We start from the raw sequence: 18,517 nt of genomic DNA, 5'->3' as shown, positions 1-18,517 counted from the left end.
TTAATAGGTATGCTATAAAATGAACTGCCTTGTTCAGTCAGATGAAGACTTGCCTTGCTAACAAAAATATATTTATATATTCACATATGAATGAATGCGTGTGCGTGTGCGTGTGCGTGTGCGTGTGTGTTCACAATTCACTGCGCAGAAGTGCGATCCCCTGGCCTGCCAGGAACCTATATCGTGGGTGAAAAAACTCTTCTTCTACTACGACTGCCACTTATACTACTACTACTCCCACTTAGACTGGGGCGGTGGGGTAGCCTCAAGGTTAAAGCGTCCGCTCGTCACGCTGAAGACCCGAGTTCGATTCCCCACATGGGTACAATGTGAAGCCCATTTCTGGTGTCCCCCGCCATGATATTGCTGGAATTTAGCTAAAAGCGGCGTAAAACCATACTCACTCACTAGATTAATACACTACTACCATGATGAAGCACTGGTAAGAGGTTCTCCCATTGTATTTCCTCAGTACTATTAAGATTAAGGCCCAGTGACGACTCCGGGTTAGACTTGGTTCCCAACAATCTTTGCTAATCCTGCGACGCGACCAAATTGATCGGGTGTTATGCTCGATAGCACTCATAAGTTGATAGCGTGTCGTCAATCCCGACGGCATAGGATGTCGCTCTTAATATCAATCACAAGGTTGTCTGGTCCAGACTTGACAATTAACGAACCGCAATCGTAAATCTAGAATATTGCTGACTGTATATATAACAAACAAACAAACACGTGTATATAACAAACAAACACGTATATATAACAAACAAACACGTATATATAACAAACAAACATGTGTATATAACAAACAAACATGTGTATATAACAAACAAACACGTATATATAACAAACAAACACGTATATATAACAAACAAACACGTATATATAACACACAAACACGTATAACAAACAAACAAACACGTATATATAACAAACAAACACGTATATATATAACACAAACACGTATATGTAACAAACAAACACGTATATGTAACAAACAAACACGTATATATATTACACAAACACGTATATATGACACACAAACAAACACGTATATATAACAAACAAACACGTATATATAACAAACAAACACGTATATATGACACACAAACAAACAAGTATATATAACAAACAAACACGTTTCTCACTAACCCATACACACATACAAACGTGAGAGACGGTTTATCACCTCTCTTCAGACACCAAAGAAACACCCCTATTACTTCTACCGCCCATACGAATGTATCGCTGGTTTTAGGTTTACCATAGGAATTCATATTTGCCAACTGAATTGATGCAGAAAAAGAACAAACACCTTAATACCATCCCTGCAGATCCCGTGTGCAATCTTATTCAACGGTCCGACACTTTCAACCGAACCACAACATAAAAGCAGAATAACGTGGACTTAACGACCCGGTGTGTTTAATAGAAGACGGTCTTTTGTTTTTATAGAACTTCTGGCTTTGGATTGAAACGCACTGCATGACCTCCGATAATATCGATCCGAGACCCGAGAATATGAATATTACCTCCTATGATATCACTAGCGTATCTCTGACGCGGAGAGTCCACGTGGGGGGACAGATACGAGGTGATATGATTCTGTAAGTTCATATCATACTGCAACAAAGGTGGAGGATTTCCAAAACATATCTTTAGAGGTTGCAATCTTTGTGTAGTGCTTTGACTGTTAACATAGCCCGAATCTGTAGGTTCCCTGGCGTGTCTGGGTTGTTTCTCGGTTCACTGATCTATTTGAGGCTAATTACGAGGGCTGTATTTCAAGTAAGTTCTTTAGGGTGTGTTTGTAATATAGAACATGAAACAGAATTGAAACAAGGTTGTCGAGAGTAAGTATACTTTATATAATTGTATTATTGCATGGTATTTTTTCTGTGTTTTTTTCTCAACGTGGTTTTATACACTAAACCATCACTGTTTAGCGTGCGCTGTACATTTGCGTAAAATATACCTACCAAACATTTACAAACATTATACTGGAACTAATTACTAACGAAGTAGAGAATAGAATGGTACCATACAATAAACAGACTTCTACTCAGTGAAATATTTCAGATTTTTTTATATTTATATTGTATTGACAACAGACTTACTACTTTAAAATACGTTTATAACGACTGTGGTTTAATTTGAGGATGTCTGTTTAAACATAACCCATCCCTGCAAAAGTTTGTAAAAGGTGAACTGGGTAATAATGTAAATATGAATTAGTTCAATGAACACTGAATCTGTAACTGCGTCACGAGTACCATATTTGAAACGATGTCAATCTGAGCCCAAAACGCAAACGTATTGATTTTCAATGATGGTGTGTCTACTATATTCTTCTACTGAAAGTGAGTGAGTGAGTTAAAATTTATTGTCACTTTGGCAATATTTCGGCCATAACGTGACTAAACAGGGTGATATTTAAATAATTTATAATGTTATATCTTAAAATCTGTCTGCGAAGGACAGTAAAAGAACAAGAATATCACAGTTAAAGATTTAAAACTTGCATGTGACTTAAGAGTATACACTATTTAGGACATTACAATAAAAATGGGCTATAGATCGCCATACGAGAGGCTCTACTGTAAGTGAGGTGAGGTGAAATTGGATTTAACGTCGTGCTTGAGAATATTTCGCTCATATGACGACGTACATGTGTGTGTGTGTGTGTGTGTGTGTGTATGTGCGGCTGCTTGTACTAGCCCAGACTGAAGCTGGTTTTATAGTGCTAGCCCACTGAGATACCATGCCGCAGTGAAGCATGAATACCCCTCTCAGACAAATTATACTGACTCCGAGACGACCAGTCCTTGTTGTACCCATTAATGCCGAGTGCCAGGCAGGGACCAACAAGTACCATATTTTAACGTATTTTGGTATGACGCGGTCGGGGATCGAACCCGCGACCTTCCGCTCTCCGGGCGGACGCTCTAACCACTACACCACGGAGGCGGCCTCTACTGTATGTAAAGCCATGTGGAAGTATTCAGTAAACGCTGACTAAGCAAAACAGTGTTATGTTGTGGACATATTTTATCAATAACTCACAGTCAAACAAATTGTAAAATCGCATATGTCATTATGTGGATGCTTATGTTATCAACCACTGGTTTGTTAACCAGGGCTTAATTATTATCACTTCCCTGTGATACAGATGTAATATTGACTACAGGCATAAAACATCATTACTCACATGACAAAATTTGAATTGCTGAAGTTTGCGATAAAAATGATAGAATTTGTTCACAGTGCACGGATGTCAATTAGCAGTTTGCGTTGTTGTTTTTGTATGATGTCACGTGATTATTATCTGCCACTACGTCATTCAAATCACGATAGCATTTTGTTTTAGAAATTCAGGCTTCACAAACCATGTGAGGAATGAAATCCGGGTATTCTACGAGCACTCATACCACATGGCTAACCACCACCCTAAGTCTACTTTTTAAACACGATATGTTTCTCTCCAAATTGCTTCTTAATATATTTGGAGCGGTAGGGTAGCCCAGCGGTTAAAGCGTTCGTTCGTCACGCCGAAGACCCGGGTTCGATTCCTCACATGGGCACAATGTGTGAATCCCATTTCTGGTGTCCCCCGTCGTGATATTGCTGGAATATTGCTAAAAGCGGCGTAAAACAAAACTCACTCACTGTAACCACGAGTCTACCAGGAGAGAAATGTGTGTGTGTGCAATAATTCATCTCATCATTTGACAAAGGCGTTTCCAATCTGACACGTCGTTTGCTTAAAGGCGTCTTCTACGGTTCGTGTGTTCGTCCATCCCTTTATTGCTCTATAGCTTTTGACCAAGGACTCAAGCCCTGACTCAGAAGCGTTATGAATAATTCACACCTCATTACAACAACGTTTCCGCTTCATTATAACATGTGCTGTCTGTCCTGGCGGTCGATGCGTGAGCGGCTTGTGTAAACACAGACCCGGTTCCTCAAACGTAGGCGGAAGTGCCTACGGCGCCTTGTGTTCTTGTACGCTTGCTTCCCCTTGTCTTCAAGAGCGCAACCTTCTGACCTTGATAGTGCTTGAACCGGGGTTATCTGGGTGCGGCGACTGCGTTGAAAGGCTCTGCGTTATTTGTCATCTTTTCCGCGCCGTGCTCGACGGTGATGACAGACGTTGGAATCGGTATACACGTCACCGTCGTACTCATTGGTGAAGACGGACGTTAGAACATGTGTACTTGAAGCCATTGTTGGTACAACACGTGAATCCCATTTCTGGTGTCCCACGCCGTGATGTTGCTGGAATATTGCTAAAACCTGCGTAAAACTCACTCACTCACTCAAGTCATTGGTGATATTCTGGCTGGCTGAGTATGGTTTTACACCGTTTTTAGCAATATTTCAGCAATATCACGGCGGGGGACACCAGAAATGGGATTCTCAAGTTGTACCCATGTAGGGAATCGAACCCGGGCCTTCGGCGTGACGAGCGAACGCTTTAACCACTAGGCTACCACACCGCCCCTGATATTCTGGGGCTATGTGTGGTTTCTATAGTGCAAGCCAGATATTGTGAAAGTGACATTCAATTTGATGTCTGACACCTCACGTATGACACACTCCCTATCTCCCCCCTCGAGATACCACCCCTCACGGAGACGATCTGACCTGGGGGGTTTCTGTGTATTCTGTGGGGAATGCAAAGTGTGGACCGACCGAGTTAACACAGGCGGGGGTTGGAATAATGCTTTGAAATAGGTGACGTGGCAATTTCCTTTTTTTTTGGATAAACGTTTGAAATGTAAATATTTGATTCTACTTTAAGTTTGTTGTGTATATAAATACAACCGATACCCGTTATTTGCCTGCCTCACGGGGCTGTGTGAGATGGATGGTTGATATTTGAGATGAGGCGAAAGTTTTAATGTACATGTCAGCTCAGAGCTTACCTCGTCTGATAAGTCATATACAACAACGATGTCGACGGAGAATCTGTTAGAATTAAGTGTAGAGTTTAGAGGAGGACCAATGCACAATTGCTGAAGGTCTGCATTATAACTTGACATTCTGTCAATTATCAGTCCGTGACGATCCGGGTTACAATCGGTCTTCGGCAACCCATGCTTCGTGTAAGCTGCGACTAACGGGATCGGGCGGTCAGGCTTGCTGACTTGGTTGACACATGTCATCGTATCCCAGCTGCGTAGGTCGATGCTCATGCTGTTGATCACTGGGTTGTCTAGACCAGACTCGATTATTTACAAACCATATGCTGTAGCTGGAATATTGGTGAGTGCGGCGTTAAACGACAAGTAAACACCAGTCAACTAAAAACTAGTAAAAAGACAATTTGTACATTCCTTACCATAATTACAAGCACTGCGTATTATCTTCATCTTCAACTGATTGTTGGGATGCTGGGTTCGAGTCCGGTTGTATTGTCGGCATTGTCCGAATTGCGAGTTGCACGTGTCAGTCTGGGCCTAGATTTTCGAAGCTCTCTAAAAGCTAAGATAGCCGTAAGTTAATGTTAATGTATGACACTTACAACTATCTTAGACCCAAGAGAGCTTCGAGAATCTAGGCCCTGACTCACTACGGGCGGTGGTAGCCTAGTGGCTAAAGCGTCCGCTCGTCACGCTGAAGACCTGGCCTCGATTCCATACACAGGGGTACAATATGTGAAGCCCATTTGTGGTGTCCCCGTCGTGGTATTGTTGAATATTGCTAAAAGCTGCGTAAAACCATATACCCACTCAACGACAAAGACAAGTCTTCATCAAAGCCGGCGTCATCTCTTCATCAATAAGTCTCCACGAGCTTCCCATGTGTCACCACATCCAATGACCCTCCCCCCAACTGGGAGGACTCCCTGACCCCTCCCTGCCACCCCAGACCCTCCAACTCTCTTAGAAGTCGTCCCAGCGTCCCGCGCTAGCCGAAAACAGCATTGCAATGTCAACGAACTCCGATAGTAGTTTGTCAAGTGAAGTGTCTACGCTCAGTAAATTAAAATACGCCTTTCAACTCAAAGTTTCAACGCAGCGTTGCTCAAACTCCTGTTCATATTGAATAGAAGTGTTCAGAGGTTGGGTGTGTGCGAGTGGGAGGTGGGGGAGGGAAAGGAGGGGGAATTTTTAGGTTCAAACTTTCAATGAATGTATTCACACTGTTGTACTTTCACCCTTCAGCTTAAACGCTGAAAGCAGCCGGGAGACGAGACGCTATGTCTGCCCGTCTCTTTCATACTGAGTGTTATAAATGCTAAAAGTGCATGTCAGCAATTCTGATATTTTTAAAAACAAGATTTATTTGAAATCGAGAACACTGTTCACAAAGGTTTACATAACAACCAACCAGGACTTGTTGTAAAGACGACCGTTCATCAAATGCAAATATACCAAAGCGAACGTTTGCAAATTAATCGTTTTTCATTAAGAATGTAAAAATGACGCACATTACGTGTATTTCAAAGCGGGCGTTTTCAAATTAACCGACACAAAATCTGTTTGCATTAATTAAAAAATTACGTATATTTCATTTCTATCATATTTCTCTTTATTTACTTTATTCAAAAAAATCCGGTTCGTTTTAAGTATAGTTTCAAGTCCATCTTTTTGCATGATCAAAGTACGCAGTAAAGTGTATTGAGGTTGTCAACATCATCGATGGGATGTGGACATTCTTTGATCAATGAGCGTTAGCTTATGAACTAGATCCTAAGTTTATAACACATTGCTATACCCTATTCATTGCGTGAAAGCTCTTGATAAAACTACACCGATTTCAACGACCAATGCACATATTTGCTCTATGTAAAACCCACGTCAATGTCAAGTCATTTATATGCTCAGTGTTTAAATTAACTGGCCTAGTGGCGGGTTCTCTTATACCACAGCCGGCCTACTTGTCCATGATAAACCTATGCATTGAATATGTACTAAGACCGCTCACTTAACGTATAAGTGTCAAGTATAACGGTTAATGCAGCCTGAATCAGAAGTCCCCCTACCGAGAGCAAAGAAGTCCCAATATCACATCAGTGTGTGGAAAGCTATGGGTATTTAGGTATCTCATATTGATAACCTGTAATTGGTTTCCAACTCTTTGCCCGGGATGACATCTCACAGACCACCATGTTTCAATGTCGCGGCAATTGTTCCATTCATTCGTATTTATATGTTGTCTTCCAGAATATGTATTAAAGAAGATCCATGAAATATTATCTACAGGAGCGTGTGTTGATACGGGGTGTATAAGTACATGAGGCTCAGGGCCTATTGTCTGCCACGGGAGTCTATAAACCTATACAGTTTGACAAGTCAAGCGTTCATGGTTCGCGCTGTTTCCAATTCAGTTCCCAAAAATGTCTACCTCGGATCCGAATTTCCATTAGGGGTTCAAACAATTCTGTAAAGTAATAACCCTAGAATGATTTATACCTGACCGATTTGTTGAGATTGGTAGATGAACTTTTGGCGTTTGTTGGTTCGTGGAAGGTGTAAAGGGGTCATCGTTGTTGTCCAGTTGCCCATTGTTCGGGCACCTTCACAACAAACATGTACTCCCTGTACAATAGACAAGGGAAAAGGTGTGTTTGTCATAATTTTAAACACCCTTTCTCTCATTTTTCATATTGAAAACTGTACTTTTATATTCAAATTCAAACAATATTTTGATATAAATGATCGTGATTAAAAATGAAAATTACAACATGAAAATGGTTTTATGATTATATTTGAGTCCGGTATATATGTACCTGACAAGACACCTGTCTATTCAGAGCACGTTTTTAGTGAATTGAGTGTAAACAGGAAAGGGACTCCCTAAATCGACGTTTCCTTTCAATTTGACATGGATCGCTACTCGAGAATGACATTGATCAGACATTGTGCCGGGAACACAAAACTGTTATGCCGAATTCGAAAGTTAGATTTTATAAAATGTTTACTTTTGAAGTATAAAGGAAGTAATTTGATGAATTTAACGTAATTGTAGTCACGTTTGTGTTTAAGCATATTGATTTAATTATGTAACTGACCATTATACGAAACGTAATTTACAATTGAGTGAGTTTTGTTTTACTCCGCGTTTTAGCTATATTCCAGCAATATCACGGCGGGGGACACCAGAAATGAGCTTCACACACTGTACCCATGTGGGGAATTGAACCCGGGTCTTTGGCGTGACGGGCGGACGCTTTAACCACTAGGCTACCCCACCGTACCCTCTTCTGAAATAAAATCTAATCTGTTATCGATCATTCTGAATAAAGGGCTAGTTCAAACGCTTAATGCAGCATAATATTTTGAGGCTTGTCATAGTGATAACAGCTTGTTAAAGTGGAACAATGAACTAGCCATAGAAATCTTAGAGATTCGAAATACAGCAGTGAAATTGCATTCACATTTTGAAATGTATTTATACAAAGGGGATGTAAATGAGAGTAGAGAGGAAAACAGTTTCATTCTTTTAATCAAGGCTTAAACACCTTTCCATTAGCTGAAAAAAACATGAGAAAACATTTTGGCAACACCAGCTTCTATGGTTGCACTGTGACACGCAGACTGAAGACAGTGGAACATTAAACCTACAAGCAATTGACAACAGTAAGCAAGGTGTCTGCCACTAGCATCACACGCCTTCCACGCACGGAGAGCACGTGCGATATGCAGCTGCCTTCTATATACAGCACGTGCAGTCTTCTTTCCACGGAGAGCACGCGCACGAGACAATTGAAAGACATGCCACAACCACGCTCGACAGGTGGAGCGAGGGCAAAAGCATCGCGAGTGTCGTCTAAAACTGGAATCTGAAACAAGTGAAAGTAGAACAAATCTGTATATTGGTCACGTATAACTGTTTCATATTGAAATCTAACAAATTAAAATCTGCCCCGTAACACGTTGTCAGTTGCATATATCTGACAAAGTAACGGTAGTTTAACCATTGTTTTTCTGACTGTCATTATTACGTAGGTCTAATAAATTGATTAAAGAAAAGTCAAACGAGAAATGTTATGTAAGATATGCAGAGGGGTGAGTGAGTTTAGTTTTACGCCGCTTTTAACAATATTCCAGCAATATCACGGCGGGGGACACCAGAAATGGGCTTCACACCCTGTACCCACGTGGGAAATCGAACCCGGGTCTTCGACGTGTCGACCGAACGCTTTAACCGCTAGACTACCCCACCGTCCCATATGCAGAGGAATTATCTGATCATAACGCTGCTCAGCACGATGACCTTACGCGTACTTTTCACACTGTACTACTTGCACCTACTTTCATAATGAAAAAGTCTAGCCTAGTGGTTAAACCGTTCGCTCGTCTCACCGAAGACCCGGGTTCGATTCCCCACATTGGTACAATGAAGCCCATTTCTGGTGTCCCTCCGCCCTGAAATTACTGGAATATTACTAAACTCACTCACTCATAATGAAGCACTGATTTGTCAAAGCTTGACATGATCAGTACTTTCTAGTATATCTGATTTCATCTCTGATTCTCAGTAATTCATTCATATAATTTTCGTCACTATGTTGTCTTTCACTCTGTGGAAGTTTTAAAGATATTCCCGACTGATTATTCTTTGTCGTTGACGTTATGACTACACAGCTACAGTACGGTTGTATTCAGATCGCTCGCTGTAAGACAAACTGACAAAATAGTAAGAATTCACTTTAGTTTTACTGTAGGTGTAACGGTACGCACTTACCACGGTAGGTACGTATTGCGGTACAAGGCCATCGGTTCGGTTTGTTTCGGGGCGGTGGGATAGCCAAGTAGTTACGCTGAAGACCCGGGTTCGATTCCCCACATGGGTACAATGTGTGAAGCCCATTTCTGGTGTCCCACGCCGTGATATTGCTGGAATATGGCTAAAAGCAGCGTAAAACTAAACTCTCTCACTCGGTTCGTTTCAGTTCGGTACATGAGATGTGATCATAATGCAGAAGACTGACAAGAGCCATCTTGCAAAGAAATGCACAGATTTTGACAAAATGATTTGATTTCTAGACATCTTAGAACAGGTTTTAAAAGGTTAATAAAATGACGGTACGAAAACCGAAAACACCGAATGTTTGGATGGATGCATTACGGTATATCGAGTGAGTGAGTGAGTTTGGTTTTACGCCGCTTTTAGCAATATTCCAGCAATATCACGGCGGGGGACACCAGAAATGGGTACGGTATATCGAACTGAAGGCAAAATACCGCGGTCCTGGTAATACCCCGGTATATCGTTTCACCGCTATTTTACAGTCAATACATACAACAAGAAGTATGGTTAATAATACGACCTGTGACGATCCCAGTTAGAACAGGTCTTTATCAACCCATGCTTGTCCTAAGAGGTGACTTGCCTCCTAAGAGGATCGAGTGGTCAGACTCTTCACTGACCTGGTATCTCAGTCGCATATCACCATATCTGGGCTGGTAAATTGCACGTAGATCAATGCTTATGCTGTTGATCATTGGATTAAGAGGATCTGGTCAGACTCACTGACGATTATTTATAGACCGCCATCAATGCATGTCACAACTCCGTAGATCGATGCTCATGGTGTTGATCACTGGATTGTCTGGTTCAGACTCGATAAATTTACAGACCGCCGCCATATAGCTGGAATATTGCTGAGAACGCGTCAAACAACAAACAAACAATAAAACTATCAACTACACAGTCGCATGGTTAAGTAAGACAATTATTCTTTTGGACGAAACACAATATGTTAATGATTTGGATAAGACTATAAAAGGGGCCTAAAACCTATAGTCTGGTGTCTATTTCCCGTCTAGGTCTAGACCACTACCATTAGCACTATGTAGCAAACTGTGACTTCGCCTGTATAATTAGGGCCACGAACCTCCATTGACTCCAGATCGATATACATTACAGGAATGAATCAGCGATCAAACAGAATATATTCTGAACGATTTGAACCAAACTTGCCAGGTCCGCCAATTGACCTTTTTTTTGATACACTGTTCTGCGTATCTTTATCCAACAGATTTGGTTACAAATTCCGTGCATGGAACGACAATGGGTTAACGGGAGTAGATATACAACCGTTGCAACTCGGCAAGTCATGTCAGGAATTTCACGCACAAAAAAACGATCAATTATCCTCCAATATTTGCTACTGCATAGACACTAGCCTTATGTGCATTTACTTTGTCGAACCCGATAAGATTATTACAACAACCGGAAGTGACGTAGGACTGCATTAATTACATTTTCTCCTCTCGAAACGATAAGTGCCCGACTCATAACTTGAAAAGGTTTCACAGTAAGCGGCTTAAGAACTCCGTACAATGTGGCGTCCACGCGCTGTAGATTTTATCGGGTCAGGTGTATACAGTATATTAACATACACTGCGGCGTGTGGGGATATACTGGTTGTGGAATCTTGGTCAGGGTGAAGATTTGAGACCTGTGAGGTGGTGGATAGAGACTTTATCAATCTGGGATTATCGGATATACCCGTGTCTTAATCTCCCTGCCACTAATCCACCTAACAACACCCTCCGTTAATCTGTTCGAGACCAACATATCGTCAGGTGGAGGACGTTTGTATACAACTGTGGACGTTGGGTGTCGAGGTGAGGACGTCGAGTTTGAGCAGTTGGTGACAATTCTGGATACTTAGCTGTGACACCGAGAGTGCATGTCACCTGCAATCATACCGGTTGAATTTACCTGCAAGCTCAAGTGCGTCGTATTCCAAGACGTGAGTGAATATGATTTTTCTTAGGTCAACATGACCAAATGCTAGTTAACGAAACAACGAAATAAATTTGGAACATTCTTACATAACTATTGTATATGCAACGTTATAAAGTTTAGGTTTTAATTTTAAAAACAGAGCTCCTCGTTAATTGGGACATTTATGAAGTTCTGTTTCTTGTAAGAAAACTCCTTTTCGTAAAGGTATTATTCTCGCACTTGTATAGAACAAACATCAATGTAAACAGGATATGTGTACATTGATATTTAATGGAAAAAAGGGAGAGTGAAAATTAAAATCATGTGTTTGATATGAACTGTTGTGATCAGTACTCGGAAACATAAAAGAATTCAGCAATGTAACGGACACCTAATTCTCACCTAATACCACGTAGCTTGTGTATGTTATATTATTGATTACAAATTACTACAATCCTCAGTAAATGTAAATTTGTAATGTTTTTTTCATATTTTTCTTTTAATGAGTTGGAACGGGTATTAATTTTGGTGTTTGAAAGTAATGGGGTGAACGAACGAACATACTCGTTATTTAATCATATATCTGTTATTGTATTATTCTTTTGTTGTCAGCTTATTTCATATTGTATCCAGCTGTTAGAACAATGTACTGGAGCGGCGTTTATATAAGCCACTAGGCTTGTTCGCCTATCCAGGTTTCTGCTTTGGCAAAACAAAAATTTGTTTAAACCATATCGCATCGCCCTTCCTGGATTTTATTCGTTTGATAGAAGCGAATACATTGTGTGTGATTTCAGTCGATGGAAACACTATAACTGTATACAATGGTTAATTGCCTTTCAGATACAGATGTTAAGTCACTTAATGTTATGATTGAAGCCAATGACTAAAATTACTATAATTGCATCATTTTATCGATAACTTAAAATCGTTAGCCTGAAGATAAGGACGATGTACCTACACATATTGATACGTGAAACTTTAACCAGGTGTCAAGACATGCAAGACAGCCATCCCCACTTTTTGATATGTGTATATGGTTAAACAGAAAGCCCGCCTCAACCTTGCGTACGCTTTTCAATGGTAATCAAAATTCAAGAACACAAAATTTAAGAAGAATTTAAATTAATTTGTGAATTGAATAAAATTAATAGTAAATTTTGAAAATCATTTAGTAAGCATATGGAATCCTACTTGAGCTGACTAAACGGGTATACCTTTTATCTTTAAAGAACCAAGTTTTTAGTTTTCTTTGTGTGCTTCGATCAGTAATTATAAGATCAATAAGAACGTTATGATCACATTTGCCTTTGCAAATATGAATATGTGTCAAGAAGGTTAAAAGATTTATATTATTTGTTTTAGCTGCGAAAAACATATTTACATATAAACGAATACGTAATAACATAACAATGTAATCAAGTAGGTAATTTAATATGTAAGAAAGTGGCAATGACGCACCTGCTATGTTTACAGGTCCTTTAAGATAGCCAAAACGAGGTGCAAAGAGCAATCTCACATTGTGGAAATTGAGAAAATATTTTGGGCGCGACATTAGCGCAATTTACAAACTGTTGTGGTGCACGCTGAACCAATTATCTTCTGTCCTGCCTACCTGCATGTGCTAATTGGGCTGCCAGGTAGGAGATGACATAGGGACATTATGTACAACTTTTAGTTTCTTGTGGGTTGAGTCTATTGCTGGTTCACACAGGTCTCTACATTACGTTTTCTATATTTCTTATTTTAGTCACGTCTCATTACGTGAATAGATATCACTTGTCTTGTTCATTATGTATACAATAGCGCAAATCATTTATAGATAATAAATTAGCTAGCAAGAAATCAGTATACATAAGAATATTGTTCATTTGTACAATTCCAACAAGCATGTGCTTATGAACCACTGCCAAATAGTGCTGACTTTCGTTGTTACGAACGACCCACTTTCGAATCAAAACATAAGTCAAATTGAAGCCTATTTCTGGTATCCAACACGACCTAGACTTCTCTCCGTTTTCATTTGAATAAACCAATATCAGTTAACAATTGTACTTCTGTTCCTGAGATCAATGGGTAGGCATTCTGTAATATAGTATAGATGTCCCAGCATGTGGTTGAGAGAATCCAAGTCGCACCCATATCTCCGGCAGACCGATGCTTCCCTGATATTGTCTGTAAACCGGCTAATGGTGACCCCTGACCCCACTGACGTCACGACTAATGTACCGTAATTTGTACTTACACATTTACTGGATGTACAACGTGTACATATTGGTGAAAACATCAAATCACACAAATACTGAATGAGTGGAAGTGGGCTCCATTTGATAGGACGACTGAGTGTGTGTGTTGGTCAGTGTGTAGGTAACTCTGTAGGCCATTATGAAGAACTGTGTGCAGGCCGAATGTGCTTGTGTAAGGCGAATTAAGGGCCAGTGTTTAGAACCGTATAGGCCAGTGTGTTCAATAGCTTTAAGGCCAGTGTGCTCAGTTGTGTTTAGGCCAGTGTGTTGAATCGTAGGCCAGTGTTTAACAGTGTTAAGGTCCGTGTATTTAACAGTGTTAAGGTCCGTGTATTGAACAGTGATAAGGCCAATGTATTTAACAGTGATAAGGCCAATGTATTTAACAGTGATAAGACCAATGTATTTAACAGTGTAAAGGCCAATGTATTTAACAGTGTAAAGGCCAATGTGGTGTACGGTGTTAAGGCCAATGTGTTGCTAGTGTTAAGGTCAGCATGTTCGGCAGTATGTAGGGTAGGTCGTTTACTAATGGCTTCACTAATGTGTTCGATCTGACCAGGTCAGTTGACCTCCTTACTTTGTCAACATACCCTAGGTGACTGAGATAAAAGAAATATTTAAATGACTCTATGTTTATATTATTCCATCTCGTCAGAGTTTCCTTGGAAGTATGTAGGCGTTAAATCACACCTAGTCTGGAAGCCAAGTATTGACCGAAACGCCGTATCATGTGTCAACGTTAGGTCTCGATAAGCCCGTAACAGAGTAGATAGTTTGTGTTTTTAGATAAAGAAAATATATGAACGCTCAATGAAATCAAACGCTTTATAACACGCTCGAGTTTGACAGTGTCAACAGCAGACCTTTGAGGGTCACTGCGACGTATACCTCCTTGCAGGCATAATCTACAGCCACCCGACCTACCCTGTCTAAATTTATTGTTGTGTTTTAAATAGTAGATGACTTGCCTACTCGCCCTGTCGTTTTCATTGTATTTGTGTCGGCAGATAATGTATGGTGGTCCTTTGGGCATTCTATTTTTGGGAAAATATCTTGTTCCAAGAAAAAGTAAATTGGTTCATATTAATCACAGTGCGATAAAAGGCATACACGGGATTTGGAAGAAGGTTTGACCCAAAAGTTTTATCATATCACTATTTGATAGGAATTCGTAAACGCGTGACCATCGTGGTTTCAGAGTCACGACGTTTCGAAGTGTAGGTGAAGGAGCAAGCATACACTCCGAAACGTGTTATTCACAATAAAGAAGTTGACATCCATTAATCTTTCGTTTCGTATGCATTCCACTTCAAAATTTTCTTCAAACATTTGATTTTAACAAGATTATTTTTTTTAAAATTTAATATAATTAAAAATGTTAAAGCTAGATTTTGAAGATTTGTTGCTTGCAAAAGTTCATATAAAATGCACAAATGTAGGTATTTCCATCCCTCATTATAGACACACTAATATACTGGACAAAATAAGTTAGGGATATTGGTATTTGTATGATTGATCTTTTATCAGTGTGACAATGAATAAATAGATCATTATTCATAATTTCGAAATTTGCGTATATCCCTAACTATTTTTGTCCAGTATATAAAAAGGATAGGTAAATTGAGCTGTAACTTTTGAGCTCTTTTACTCAAACTGGATTTTACTGACATCCAGCCGCCATGTTAGGGTGTTGCACACAAAAAACACTGGTCAATCTTCGAAGCCATCAAGTGCTTATCATCATGATTATTTTCCTGTTATCATTCCTTTCAGATAATCATAATTTTGCGTACCAAACTTACTTATACGTGTAGAACACTGCGCTGTAAATATACGGGGTAGAATTGATCTAAAGCAACCCTATATGTAGTTTGGCATGAAATGCATGTGGACCCGGTTTTTTGTAAATATCTCTTCATCCAATGACCCAATCGATCTCAAACTGTGCAAGTGGATGTTTTGTCAGACAACCTAATCACATTGTAAATCACCGATTTTATGCATTTGTATTAAAGAATCTGTCTATGTAACTGTCAACAAAATAAACAGCAGACCGCAGACTGCTTGCAGAGGGAGGGAGCCAATGACCTGTAACAGCGACAAACGGGATCGGGTGGTCGGGCTCAATGACTTCGTGGACACAGGTCATCGCATCCCAGTTGCGTAGATCGACGCTCATGATGTCGATCACTGGATTGTCTCGTCCAGACTAGATTTTCAGACTGCTGTCAAGCATTTTAAAGAAAAATTAAATAAACCATCCATACTTGTTATTATGTTTGTTTGCTGTCAAGGATTTCTTCTCATTTTATAAAAAAAACTCCATATGAGATAATCATATTATAATTAAAGAGTTTCTTTGACACTTTGGATAGCCCTACTATTTGCATTAGACGCTATCAAATGACAAGGTAGATTGTGTGCAAATGGAGCTGGGAGAAATATATTTGAACACCTTAGACAGTGAATAATTGATAGCCGAAGATCAGGTCTTTTCTAGTAAGATAGGGCATGCATATTGTATGGTGCTTACTTACACCAATGCAGGCCGAGGTGACAGGTGCATTATCACAAACATTGCACTTGATCACTGAGGAGCCCCGGAGTGACAGTGAACGATGATATATATACCATGTGAGTTGGGACGTCATGAGATGTCATACGGGCTCGTAATAACCTTTACCGTTATACAACGCTTATTCTCCGGAGAGGGGCAGTCGGGTAGCCTGGTGGTTAAAGCGTTCGCTCGTTACTCTGAAAACCCGGGTTCGATTCATCACCTGGGTACAATATGTGAAGCCCATTTCTGGTGCCCCCCTCCGAGATATTGCTGGAATATTGCTAAAAGCGGCGTAAATCCACACTCACTCACTATTTAACGATATGAGTGAGTGAGTTTAGTTTTACGCCGCTTTTAGCAATATTCCAGCAATATCACGGCAGGGGACACCAAAAATGGGCTTCACATATTGTACCCAGGTGGGGGAATCGAACCAGGGTCTTCGGCGTGACGAACGAACGCTGTAACCACTACGCTACCCAACCACCCCATTTAACCATATGTATGGTATGGGTATTAATAGTTACGCTTTGGGCTTGGGTTTGGTTTGAGTCAGCGCCTGTATTTAGTCTAACGTTTTCATAACGTTTGTATTTTATATATAAGTTGTGTTCACAGCGTCTAGCGGGATTTAACTTTGAATTGAAGTTTCAAATGTTTCGATATTTTTCAAATACTTCATAACCCAGACTGAGAACTACACATATGGACTGGGTGGGCGAGTGTGGTCATACACCGCTACTATAAAAATAATATCTCTCCATACATTGTACCCAAACCCGGTCACCAGCCTGGTAACTTTCGTCACATCATCATATGTACATAAATAGTACAAAGGTCATAGTTTTCAAAAATGGAGGGAAATTATCAAAACGGGAAAAATGGGTTTTATAAAGGTGAAAGATTGGAGGTTGTAAGAAGTTACAAATACTTGGGTGTACCTTTTACAAATTGACTAACTTGGTCATTGCACTGCAACAAAGCCGCACTACAGGCTAAAAGAGTTTGATAGGCATTTTAAGAACCATAAGACCGCTTCCAAATATTAGCTTTGACACCTTTTTCAAAATCTTTGACACTAAGATTAGTCCAATTCTACTCTATGGTGCAGAAGTATGGGGCCAAGAAATCTATGACACACTAGAGAAGGTACATCTATATGCGTGCAAAAGATCTTTAGGAGTAAACTCCAACACCCCAAATGTTACAGTTTATGGTGAATGGGGAGATACCCTATGTATATATTTAGATACATAAAAGTAATAAAATATTGGATAAGATCGTTTTAAATGCCAAGCACCAGATTCCCCAAAAAATGCTATAACATTACGATGATAGAGGTAAAAATAACTGGACCTCTGGTGTCAGAAAGATACTTCAGTCTTGCGGCTATGATTACATCTGGAGAGAACAAAATGTAACAGCACTAGAGCATTTTATATATGATTTAACACAAAGGCTAAAAGATATGTATTTTCAAAAGTGGTACTTTTGACTATGTTTACACAATACGTTATACCATTACTCCTGTTTTAAATCATTCATTCTTACAGAAAAATATCTTCTAGACATTAATGTTAAGAAATTCGGAACAGCACTAGCCAGTTTCAGATGTAGTTCCCCTGATTTTCTAATAGAGAAAAGTAGGCATTTAGGGATACCACGGGAAAAACGATTGTGTAAATATTGTACTTATCAGGAGGTAGAAGATGAATATCATTTCTTGCTTGTTTGTCAAGTGTATGCAAATATCAGAAAAGAATACATAAAGAAATATTTCTACTTGAACCCCCGAATAGACAAATTCTATACCCTCATGGCATCCCAAAATCAAAGAGCCACAAAATACCTTGCAATGTATATATACCATGCCATGAATATGAGATCCTCTGCATTACAGATGTGATATTATTTACTATATATTCATTTATATTGCACCCTCTGCTACTGTATGTAATATGTACTATAGGCCTACGGCCTCTTCAGTACTGTAAATAAAGATTGATTGATTGATTGATTG

At 39.8% G+C, this 18,517-nt stretch overlaps 1 protein-coding gene across 1 annotated transcript in view; it reads left to right on the top strand.

Annotated features, from left to right (window-relative positions):
• Positions 1–18,517, top strand: part of LOC124282084 — a 68,942-nt gene that overhangs the window by 27,819 nt on the left and 22,606 nt on the right. The window lies entirely within an intron of this gene.

The sequence above is a fragment of the Haliotis rubra genome, unplaced genomic scaffold (assembly GCF_003918875.1).
Source record: "Haliotis rubra isolate DU_JTF1 unplaced genomic scaffold, ASM391887v1 Scf292, whole genome shotgun sequence".
NCBI lineage: Eukaryota > Metazoa > Mollusca > Gastropoda > Lepetellida > Haliotidae > Haliotis > Haliotis rubra.
This window is presented reverse-complemented; position numbering and strand designations above follow the sequence as displayed.